The sequence below is a fragment of the Chiloscyllium punctatum genome, chromosome 4 (genome assembly GCF_047496795.1).
Source record: "Chiloscyllium punctatum isolate Juve2018m chromosome 4, sChiPun1.3, whole genome shotgun sequence".
Classification (NCBI taxonomy): Eukaryota; Metazoa; Chordata; class Chondrichthyes; order Orectolobiformes; family Hemiscylliidae; genus Chiloscyllium; species Chiloscyllium punctatum.
In genome coordinates, this window is record NC_092742.1 from 92,806,487 (window position 1) to 92,818,846 (window position 12,360).

At 42.8% G+C, this 12,360-nt stretch overlaps 1 protein-coding gene and 1 long non-coding RNA gene across 2 annotated transcripts in view; one reads left to right on the plus strand and one right to left on the minus strand.

The window, feature by feature from the left end:
- The window catches only part of LOC140476535 (uncharacterized), a 94,205-nt gene extending 86,439 nt beyond the window's left edge, over nucleotides 1–7,766 (plus strand). The window contains exon 8 of the long non-coding RNA XR_011960503.1: nucleotides 7,263–7,766. This is a non-coding gene — a long non-coding RNA (uncharacterized lncRNA). The remainder of the gene's footprint in view (nucleotides 1–7,262) is intronic.
- The window catches only part of LOC140476533 (metastasis-associated protein MTA1-like), a 131,746-nt gene that overhangs the window by 36,449 nt on the left and 82,937 nt on the right, over nucleotides 1–12,360 (minus strand). The window lies entirely within an intron of this gene.

Sequence of the window (12,360 nt, forward strand, 5' to 3'; positions counted from 1 at the left end):
CAGTTTTTAGCCTGTTAAATGCCTTTTGACAGACCGCTGTCCACTGAAACTTTTTGTTCTTTTTTAACAATTCGGTGGGTGGAGCAGCCATACTGCTAAGGTTCGGCACAAACGTTTGGTAAAATCCACTCAATCCCAGGAATTGTTTTTATCGTCGGTGATGTGAGAAGTTCCCCAATTACTATCGTTTTTGCATCCCATGGAGTCATTTGCCCATGTCCAATAACATGGCCCAGGAAGATGACTTTGGCAAATTCACTTTTAGCCAGGTTTAACACCAAGCCTGCCTTCTGGTGTCGATCAAATAAGTCAGATAAATGCCGTAAATGTTCCTTCCATGATTGACTAAAAATCACCATGTCATCAAAATACATCACACAGTTGGGTAATCCTGCAATGATTTTATTAGTCACTATCTGAAAAGTGGCTGGAGCATTATTCATACCAAATAGTACGACTTTGAACTGATATAGTCCATATGGCATTATGAAAGCCGAAATTGCCTTTGCTCTCTCTGACGGAGATACTTGCCAGTAATCTCTGAGCAAGTCCCACTTAGAAATGTAAGCTGCTTGTCCCATTTTTTCAACACAGTCCTCCAACCGTGAAATTGGATATGCATCAGTCTTTGTAGTGGCGTTGACTTTATAATAGTCCACAATAACCGTTGGGTACCATCTGGCTTTGGCACCACGACTATGGGAGATAGTGAGGAAAGAGATTGATCTGAGGCAGGTACAGCTGAGAACAGAAGTGAGTCAAAAAGTCAGGGCCGGCAGGGACAAAGTTGGACCATTAAACTGAACTGCATTTATTTCAATGCAAGGGGCCTAATAGGGAAGGCAGATGAACTCAGGGCATGGTTAGCAACATGGGACTGGGATGTCATAGCAATTACGGAAACATGGCTCAGGGATGGGCAGAACTGGCAGTTTAATGTTCCAGGATACAAATGCTACAGGAGGGATAGAAAGGGAGGCAAGAGAGGAGGGAGAGTGGCATTTTTGATAAGGGATAGCATTACAGCTGTGCTGAGGGAGGATATTCCCAGAAATACATTCAGGGAAGTTAGTTTGGTGGAACTGAGAAATAAGAAACGGATATTCACCTCATTGAGATTGTATTATAGACCCCCGAATAGTCAGAGGGAAATTGAGAAACAAACTTGTAAGAGTAATAGACTAGTTATGGTAGGGGATTTTAACTTTCCAAACATTGACTGGGACTGCCATAGTGTTAAAGGTTTAGATGGAGAGGAATTTCTTAAGTGTGTACAAGACAATTTTCTGATTCAGTGTGTAGATGTGCCTACTACAGAAGGTGCAAAACTTGACCTACTCTTGGGAAATAAGGCAGGGCAGGTGACAGAGGTGTCAGTGGGGGAGCACTTTGGGGCCAGCGACCATAATTCTATTCGTTTTAAAATAGTGATGGAAAAGGATAGACCAGATCTAAAAGTTGAAGTTCTAAATTGGAGAAAGGCCAATCTTGACGGTATTAGGCAAGAACTTTCGAAAGCTGATTGGAGGCAGATGTTTACAGGTAAAGGGACAGCTGGAAAATGGGAAGCCTTCAGAAATGAGATAACAAGAATCCAGAGAAAGTATATTCCTGTCAGGGTGAAAGGGAAGGCTGGTAGGTAGAGGGAATGCTGGATGACTCAAGAAATTGAGGGTTTGGTTAAGTAAAAGAAGGAAGCATATGTCAGGTATAGACAGGATAGATCAAGTGAATCCTTAGAAGAGTATAAAGAAAGTAGGAGTATACTTAAGAGGGAAATCAGGAGGGCAAAACGGGGACATGAGATAGCTTTGGCAAATAGAATTAAGGAGAATCCACAGGGTTTTTACAAATATATTAAGGACAAAAGGGTAACTAGGGAGAGAATAGGGCCCCTCAAAGATCAGCAAGTCAGCCTTTGTGTGGAGCCACAGAAAATGGGGGAGATACTAAATGAATATTTTGCATCAGTATTTACTGTGGAAAAGGATATGGAAGATATAGACTGTAGGGAAATAGATGGTGACATCTTGCAAAATGTCCAGATTACAGAGGAGGAAGTGCTGGATGTCTTGAAACGGTTAAAGGTGGATAAATCCTCAGGACCTGATCAGGTGTACCCGAGAACTCTGTGGAAAGCTAGAGAGGTGATTGCTGGGCTTCTTGTTGAGATATTTGTATCAGTGATAGTCACAGGTGAGGTGCCGGAAGACTGGAGGTTGGCAAACGTGGTGCCACTGTTTAAGAAGGGCGGTAAAGACAAGCCAGGGAACTATAGACCAGTGAGCCTGACCTCGGTGGTGGGCAAGTTGTTGGAGGGAATCCTGAGGGACAGGATGGATTTGGAAAGGCAAGGACTGATTCAGGATAGTCAACATGGCTTTGTGCATGGGAAATCATGTCTCACAAACTTGATTGAGTTTTTTGAAGAAGTAACAAAGAAGATTGAGGAGGGCAGAGCAGTAGATGTGATCTATATGGACTTCAGTAAGGCATTCGACAAGGTTCCCAATGGGAGACTGATTAGCAAGGTTAGATCTCATGGAATACAGGGAGAACTAGCCATTTGGATACAGAACTGGCTCAAAGGTAGAAGACAGAGGGTGGTGGTGGAGGGTTGTTTTTCAGACTGGAGGCCTGTGACCAGTGGAGTGCCAAAAGGATCGGTGCTGGGCCCTTTACTTTTTGTTATTTACATAAATGATTTGGATGCGAGCATAAGAGGTACAGTTAGCAAGTTTGCAGAAGACACCAAGATTAGAGGTGTAGTGGACAGCGAAGAGGGTTACCTCAGATTACAACAGGATCTGGACCAGTTGGGGCAGTGGGCTGAGAAGTGGCAGATGGAGTTTAATTCAGGTAAATGCGAGGTGCTGCATTTTGGGAAAGCAACTCTTAGCAGGACTTATACACTTAATAGTAAGCTCCTAGGGAGTGTTGCTGAACAAAGAGATCTTGGAGTGCAGGTTCATAGCTCCTTGAAAGTGGAGTCACAGGTAGATAGGATAGTGAAGAAGGCGTTTGGAATGCTTTTCTTTATTGGTCAGAGTATTGAGTACAGGAGTTGGCAGGTCATGTTGCAGCTGTACAGGACATTGGTTAGGCCACTGTTGGAATATTGCGTGCAATTCTGGTCTCCTTCCCATTGGAAAGATGTTGTGAAACTTGAAAGGGTTCAGAAAAGATTTACAAGGATGTTGCCAGGGTTGGAGGATCTGAGCTACAGGGAGAGGCTTAACAGGCTGGGGCTGTTTTCCCTGGAGCGTCGGAGGCTGAGGGGTGACCTGATAGAGGTTTACAAAATTATGAGAGGCATGGGTAGGGTAAATAGGCAAAGTCTTTTCCCTGGGGTCGGGTAGTCCAGAACTAGAGGGCATAGGTTTAGGGTGAGAGGGGAAAGATATAAAAAAGACCTAAGGGGCAACTTTTTCACGCAGAGGGTGGTACGTGTATGGAATGAGCTGCCAGAGGAAGTGGTGAAGGCTGGTATAATTGCAGCATTTAAGAGGCATTTGGATGGGTATATGAATAGGAAGGGTTTGGAGGGATATGGGCCAGGTGCTGGCAGGTGGGTCTAGATTGGGTTGGGATATCTGGTCGGCATGGATGGGTTGGACCGAAGGGTCTGTTTCCAAGCTGTACATCTCCATGACTCTGTGACTCTAGATGAATCTCTGCCCATTTCTCATCTGCTTGAATGTATGATGGTCTCCATTTCCTCATTAAGACATCATTTGTTAAATAATAACATTCAGGAAGGCATTCACTCTCCTTCTCTGTACATGGCTTTTGATATTTTAAGTTTTAAGTTCTCATCTTTCTGCTGTAACACAATAAGCATCGCAGAGTTAAAGATACTTGCATGTTTACCTTATTTGCTCTTTCTTTGTTCCACATATCTGATCGAAGAAAATTGCTGATAAAGCTATGTCAGCTTCCTTTTCTGTGCCTTTTGATCACTCCCGCTTCAACCTGTGTCTCTGTGATCTTGTGATCACACAATCAGGGAAGATTCCTGGATAAACATTCTCCATATCTTCAGTTGCCTGCGTCTCCACTGGCTTTTCAACCAGAGTAGGCAGCACACCTACCGGTGAATCAGCTGTATCATTTGCAAGGACAAATTGTATTCCTGGAGCTGAGAGTTTGTCCAGTATCCCTGCCACAAATTCTCCATTCTTCTCTGGACTCTCTAGCCTCACTTTGCATAATTGAGCACTTTGTCTCTCACCTTGAATTCCCGTGTCCAGTACCTTCTCTGGCAATAGTCTCTCAAGAGTACATATCTCCTCATTCTTCAGCATCACAGACTGAGAGGATCCTGTATCCCTTAATATTGTAACCTCTTTACCTGCTGCTCCTGGCCTATGTGAATAAGCTTTACCCTTGCATATATGTTTTTTACGCAGATCTGATACTTCCTCCATAATCAACCTCTGATCATCTTGTACACTCTGAGGCAGTTGTCTAACTTCCCTTATGCTTTTTGTTACTAGTCCAACAAAACTCCCAGGCTTGTTCAGTTTTCCTACAGCTGGCTTTCTCCTAGCCCACGAACACTGTGATTTCCTGTGGCCCACTTTATTACAATGAAAACACCGGAGCTTTTTAACTTCTTTGTCCCCCTCAAGGGTTTCTCTTTTACCCTGTGGTAGGTTATCCTTATGATCTTCACTGAGATCCACTTTTCCCTTTCCACGTGAGGATTTCTCTTTGTCCCAGTTTCTATCCCTCATGGACTGAAATTGATTCTGGAAGCCAAATCGTGTTTTATGGACCAGCTCATAATCATCAGCCACTTCAGCTGCTAACCTTGCTGCATTAACTCTCTGCTCTTCCACATGAGTTCACACTATTTCAGGCAGTGAGTATTTGAATTCCTTCAAAATAATTACCTCTCTAAGGGCATCATAGGTTTGCTTGATTTTTAAAGCTCTTATCCATCTTTCAAATTTATTCTGTCTGATCCTTTCAAACTCAATATAGGTTTGACCAGGGTAGATTCCTGAAACGTTGTCTATAGGCTTCTGGTACAAGCTCATATGCACTGAAAATGGCTTTTTTCACCTCCTCACACTCCCCAGATACTTCCTCTGATAGTGATGCGAATACCTCACGAGACCTACCTACAAGTTTCATTTGAATCAACAAAATCTACATTGCAACTGGCCACTGCATTTGTTTAGCCACCTTTTCAAATGAGATGAAAAAGGTTTCCACATCCTTCTCATCAAATTTAGGCAATGCTTGAACATAAACAGTTTCTCACTGGGCTTCTTATTACCAGGGGCTTGCTCACCCTCACTCTCTTCTTCACTAAGCCTACCCTCAGGCTTTATCTCCCACTTTTTGAGCTAGCTTTCCTTTTTAAGTGTCAGTTTTTGAAGTTCAAAAGCCCTGTCTTTTTCTTTCTCTGCTCTCTCTTTTTCCCTCTCTTCTGCTTTCAATCGTAACTCAAAATGTTTTATTTCTTCTGCCCTTTCCTTATCTCTTGCCTCTAACTCAAGCTGCTTCATTTGCAATTGAATTCTTGCCATCTCTGTAGATTCTGATGGTTTCTCTGGCATGTTTAAATGTTGAGTTACTGCTGTATTTATCTCTCCTTTCCTCACAGACACAGGCAGTTCCAATTCCAGCTTCTCTGCTAACTCCTGCAGAGGTCTTATTCACCTTTTACAAAACTTCCAAAGCCACCGAATCCACTTCCAGAAAACTTTGGCGACTGAAATCCCAAGCTTTGTCGATCAAACCAAACCATAACGCAAAATAAAGACACTAGCACCTACCACCCGCTGTTTAAAATCCCACAAAAAGCCTCCAATCTGTTATGGACTAAGCTAGACCACTCAGAACATTCTTAAGCAGGTAGCCCAGACCATAACTTTGCAATTTGTTTCAGCAAGTGTGCAGTGAACATTATGCAGAGTAAGGTAGCTAGGTTGACTACAAAATTTTAAAACAGACAAAACTTTATTCACAAGATTACACAATGAAACACAACGAGCAGAATAAAGAACCCCTACAGAACTCAGTCCATCCAAACTAGACTTAATTATGCTGTTCCGAATTTACACAACTGTCCCAATAAGCAAACCCTCTTGAAAAACAGTATAAAAGTGGAATAGATGCTGACAGGTTGAAGTTAGAAGGGCAGAAAGAGAGAGGGCCTGTTCACATAGTCCACTGCTGAACTTCCCAACTAGTTCTGGACTAAACTAAACTGCTCAGCTAGAGAGCTGACCACTCCCCTTTCATTATACATGTCACTTCTAAAATAAGACCACTTTGGCATGAAGTCTCATCTGTTTACATATAAACAAAAAGGCTTCTCAATACTTTTTAATCTCTGTACCAAACCAGTCTAATCGGAACCGAGAGTGGTTTATTACCCTTCTGACAAAATCCAAGGACATAGTATCTTTGAGAAAAGCTTTTAGAAAAAAGGAACCAGCTTTGTGACACCCAGTCCAAGTAAGCATTTTCCAAGTAAGCAAAAATGGCAAAAATAATTATCTGAATGCACACAGCATTCATGACAAGATGAGTGAATTTAGAGCACAAACAGAAATAAATGGGTTTTGTTCATTCGTTTTTATAATACTCATTATCAAGAGGTGCTTGCAATGTGGCCAATGTATTCAAGCATAGTTACAGCAATATCAGGCACTCCTATAAGTATGGAGGGAAAGGGAAAGAAGGTGTGGTAGCTCTGTTAACAAAATGACATTCAATATAATTATGCATACTATCATGATTCAGAAGATCAAGATACAAAATCAGTCTGGTCAGAAATAAAAGAAAACAAAAAAAGTCACTTGCAGAAATAAATTACCGACTTCACAACTGTAGTTACAAAGTGGACAGAGTGTACATCGAGAAATATTGGACTTGCAAGAGAAGTAAATAACCATGCATAACTTTAACCTTCACAGTGAGTGAACAAATTAAATAAACAATGGTAGTAATAGGAAGAACGTTAAAATGTTGGACCTCACAGGTAGTTATCTCAGGATTACTACCAGTGCCACAAGCTAGTCAGAATATAAACAATGGGATATATAGGTGGCTGAAAAGATGGTGTGAGAGGGAGGGTTTCAGATTTGTGGTGCATTGGGATTGGTTCTGGGGGAGTTGGGACCTGTATAATCTGGGGAGGACCGGGATTCATGTCCTTGTGGGGGGTTGGGGGTGGGGAGATTGGGAGAGAGACAAACCACATTACCTGTCCACCACTTGCTCACAGAAACCATGTCTGTTCTTAGCCAAACAGAGCCTACCCATAATGCCACCGGCACCTCAACTCAACTACACTCAGCTCAGGAACTAACAGTGATGAAACGAGACATTACCTAAGCTGTTTCCCCGACTGAAGGAACAGACTACACAGATGATCCGCTAACTGGTTTTCCTACCTCACAATTGTATCACTGCTCACAAAGCCCACGCAGACTAGGGAGCACCAACATATCCTAGGGACCCATTGAAGCCAAGATGTTGGCCATTAGCACCCATTAACAGATTAGCTAAACCTCCTGTTAGAATCGTCAACTGATGGATACTGCTGGACAAGCAGCTGTTTTCTATTAACTGTATTCGAAATGGCATTGTCTTGTAATTAACTGCTACAACCCTATAAGAACTGTCTGTACCTGAAGCTCAGGGAAGAGAATCATTGACTTAAACTGTGCAAAGTATCTGTTTTGTATCAGTCCAGTCAGTTTCTCTTCCCCATGAAATTGTGAGAAATAAACCAGTGTTCGTCAATTACACAAGATCTGTGTGTGGCCTCTATTTGTAACTGGACAATTCTCCAACAGGGGGATACCTGGTAGAGTGGTTGAGGAGGGTTTAAAGTCATGCTGCAAGGGGATGGGAACCAGAAGAGGAGGGCAGTAGATGCAGGAATTGAGGGAGAGATAGAAACCAAGGCAAACGTGACTAAGAACAAGAAGTCAGGGAAATGCTGCTGAAAAGAGCTGGGTAAGTGGTCTTAAATGCTTGTATTTCAATGTAAGAAGTATATTAGGCAAAGGAAGATGAACTTACAGCTTTGGTTAGTACTTAGAGCTGTACCATTATTGCGATTATGGAGACTTGGCTGAAAGAGGGACTGGACTGGCAGCAGAATGTCCCAGTATTTAGATGTTTCAGGTGTGAGGTGGGGGAGTAAAAGGGGTAAAGGAGTGACTCATAGCTGTCAGAAACTGTGGTGCTGGAAACGCACAGTCGGTCAGGCAGCATCTGAGGAGCAGGAGAGTCAGGAAGAGCTTATGCTCGAAACGTCGACTCTCCTGTTCCTCGGATACTGCCTGACTGGCTGTGCTTTTCCAGCACCACACTTTCTGACACTGATCTCCGGCATTTGCAGTCCTCAGTTTCTCCTATCTCACAGCTGTACTGAGGGAGACTTGTGCAGCGAGGCAATATGGGTAGAATTCAAGAATAGGAAAAGTGAAATCACATTGCTGGGAGTATACTACAGGCCTCCCAACAGCGAGCAGGAGACAGAAGAGAGAATATGTTGACAGGTTTTAGAAGGATGTAAAAACAGCAGGGTTGTTGTTGTGGGTGATTTTAACTTCCCCCATATTCACTGGGATTCGCTTTGTGCTGTGGGCTTGGATAGGGCAGAGTTTGTAAGGATCATTCAGCAGGGTTTCTTGACACAATATGTAAACAGTCTAACCAGAGAAGGAATTATTACCGGACCCGGTTTCGGGAAAGGAGCCTGGCCAGGAGAGTGAAGTTTCAGTGGGGCAGCATTTTCAGAGTCGTGACCATAATACCGTGAGTTTTAAAATACTCATGGATAGGGATAACAGCAGTCCTTGGGTGAAGGCGTTAAACTGGGGAAGGCAAACTACAACAATATTAGGCAGGAACTGGAGAATTCTGATTGGAGACAGCTATTTGAGGGTAAATCCACATCAGACATGTGGGAGCACTTCAAATGGCAGTTGATAAGAATTCAGGAGCGGCACATTCCTGTGAGAAGGAAGGATAGGTGTGGCAAGTTATGTGAACCTTGGATGACCAGGCATATTATGACCTTGGTTAGAATGGAAAAGGAAGTATTGGATGGCACAGTAGTTAGCACTGCTGCCTCACAGTGCCAGGGACCCAGGTTCAATTCCCTCCTCGGGCGACTGTCTGTGTGGAGTTTGCACATTCTCCCTATGTCTGCGTGGGTTTCCTCCAGGTGCTCCGACAGACCAAAGATGTGCAGGTTGGGTGAACTGGCCATGCTAAATTGCCTATTGTGTTCAGGGATGTGTAGGTTAGATGCATTAGTCAGGGGAAATGTAGAAACATAGGGTAGGGGAATGGGTCTGGGTGGGATTCTCTTTGGAGGTTGGTGTGGACCTGTTGGAGCAAATGGCCTCGTTCCACACTGTAGGGATTGTATAATTCATACGTAAGGTCGAGGAGAATGGAACTGATGAAGCTCTTAAAGTATATGACGAAAGTAGGGAAGAACTTAAACAAGGAATTAGAAGGGTTAAAAGATGTCATGAAAAGTCGATAGGAAGCAAGATTAAAGAGAATCCCAAGGCTTTTTCTCCGTATATAAAAAGCAAGACGGAAGCCAGAGAAAGGGTAGGCCCTCTCAAGGACAAAGGAGGGAATCTATATGTGGAGATAGGAGAGATCCTAAACAAATACTTTGACCAAAGAGAACATCGATACAAAGTAAGGACTTAGTAGATGATGATCTCAGGGAAGGGAATGTCAAATTTCTAAGCCATGTCACTATTAAAAAGGAAGAGGTGTTGTACATCTTAAAAAAGTATAAAGGTAGATAAGTTAGGTCCCAAGGGAGGCAAGAGGACAAATTGTTGCAGCATTGACAGACATCCTTGTATCCTCCTTGGTCACAGATATGGTCCCAGAAGACTGGAGAACAGCCAATGTTGTCCCATTATTTAAGAAAGGTTACAGCGATTATCCAGGAAATTACAGGTCTATGAGTCTCACGTTGGTGGTAGGGAAATTATTGAAAAGGATTCTCAGGGACAAATTTCAAAGCAGATGCACTTATCAGCGATAGACAGCATGATTTTGTGTGGGAAAGGTTGTGTCTCACTAACTGGATCAAGTGTTTTGAGGAGATGACCAAGATGATTGATGAGGGATGTTGTCTATGCATAACTTAGTAAAGCCTTTGATTAGGTCCCTCATAGCAGACTGGTACAAAAGGTGAAGTCACATGGTATCAGATGAGCTGACATGATGGATACAGAAATGGCTTAGTCATATAAGACAGAGGGTAGCTGTGGAAGGATGCTTTTCAGAATGGAGGGTTGTGACTAGTGGTGTTCCACAAGATCAGTGCTGGGACCTCTGCTGTTCATGATCTACATAAATGATTTGGAGGAAAGCGTGGCTGGTCTAATTAGTAAGCTTGCAGATGGTACAAAGATTGGTGAAGTTGCGGATACTGAGGATTGTCAGAGAATACAACAGGATATAGATCAGTTTGAGGTATGGGCTGAAAAATGGCAGATGGAGTTTAATCCAGACAAGTGTGAGGTGAGGCATTTTGGAAGGTCGAGTGCAGGTGAAAATTATACAGTGAATGGCAGAACCCTTAGGAATATTGATGTGCAGAGGGATCTGGCTGTGCAAGTCCACAGATCTCTGAAGGTGGCAGTGCAGGTAGATATGGTAATAAAAAAGGCCTATGGCATGCGTGTCTACATTGGAAGGGGCATTGAGTATAAGAATAGGCAAGTTATATCAGCTTTACAGAACTTTAGTTAGACAACACTTAGAATATTGCAGACAGTTCTGGTCACCACACCACCAGAAGGATGGAGAGGATACAAAAAGGTTTACCAGGATGTTACCTGGTATGGAGGATTCTAGACTGGATAGACTGGGTTTGTATTCACTGAACACAGGAGGTTTTTTTAGATTAGATTAGATTACTTACAGTGTGGAAACAGGCCCTTCGGCCCAACAAGTCCACACCGCCCCGCCGAAGCGCAACCCACCCATACCCCTACATCTACCCCTTACCTAACACTACGGGCAATTTAGCATGGCCAATTCACCTGACCTGCACATCTTTGGACTGTGGGAGGAAACTGGAGCACCCGGAGGAAACCCACGCAGACGCAGGGAGAACGTGCAAACTCCACACAGTTAGTCGCCTGAGGCGGGAGGTTGAGGGGTGACCTGACAGAGGTTTTAAAGATTGTGAATAACATGGATAGAGTAGAATGTAGGAAGCTTTTTACCCCAAGGTAGAGGGGTCTATTACTAGGGAACACAGATTCAAGGTAGAAAGGGGCGGGGGGGGTGGAGTTTAAAAGATGAGGCAAGTGTTTCACACAAAGTTTGGTGAGTGCTTCCAATGTTCAACCAGACGAGGTGGTGAAAGCAGACACAATAGCAGCATTCAAGTAGCATCTGGATAAATACATGAATAGGAAGGGATTGGAGGGATACAGATCCTGTAAGTGAAGACAGTTTTAGATGGAAGGGCAAAATGTGTCAATGCAGCCTTGGAGGACCGAAGGGCCTGTACCTGTGCTGTATTGTTCCATGTTTAAAGGATGAGGTCATAGATTGCATTTGATACAGAAGCTTAGATGCAACCAGGAAACAGGCTATTTTGGAACTGGCAATGTGAAATGATGCAGGATAAATTAAGGACCGCATATTAAAAATGCTCTAGTCTAATGATCACATCATGATAGAATTTTATATTCAGTCTAAGGGCGAGAAATATGGATAAAAAAAAAACTGGAGACCTAAATTTAAATAAGGGCAATTATATGAGTATAATGACAAAGTTGACTCAAGTAGACTGGGAAGCTAGGTTGAAAGCTAAAATGACGGAGGTATATTCAACTGAGGAAGAAGAATGAACCATCTATTGTCTAACTGAGTAAGTTAAGGGTGGTATCAAATTGAAAGAAATAAACACACACTGCTACATGGATCTGTGGTAGGGCAGAAGATTTGAACAGTGTTAGAAATCAGCAAAGGATTACTAAAATAAAAGGGCAAAAAATTGAAGTACGATAGGCAACTACAAGAAATATAAAAACAATAATAAAAACTACAAGTATATGAAAAAGGAGAAGAATAGCTGAAGGAGCATTTGTCTCTCAGAGGGTGCGAATGGGTGGGAGAAAGTCATAGCATACATTTTGAACATGTATTTTCTATCAGTCTTCACAGTAGAAGACACAATAGCATTTCAGGAATACAAGAAAAGCAGCAGGCATAAGAGAGAAAAAAAATCAGTACAGGAAAAGCTGTGGATTAACTAATGGTACTAAAAGGCTGACATTTCCCACCTTGCATCCTGCAACCCAAGATGTCAAAACAAAGTGACTGTAGAGGTAAATC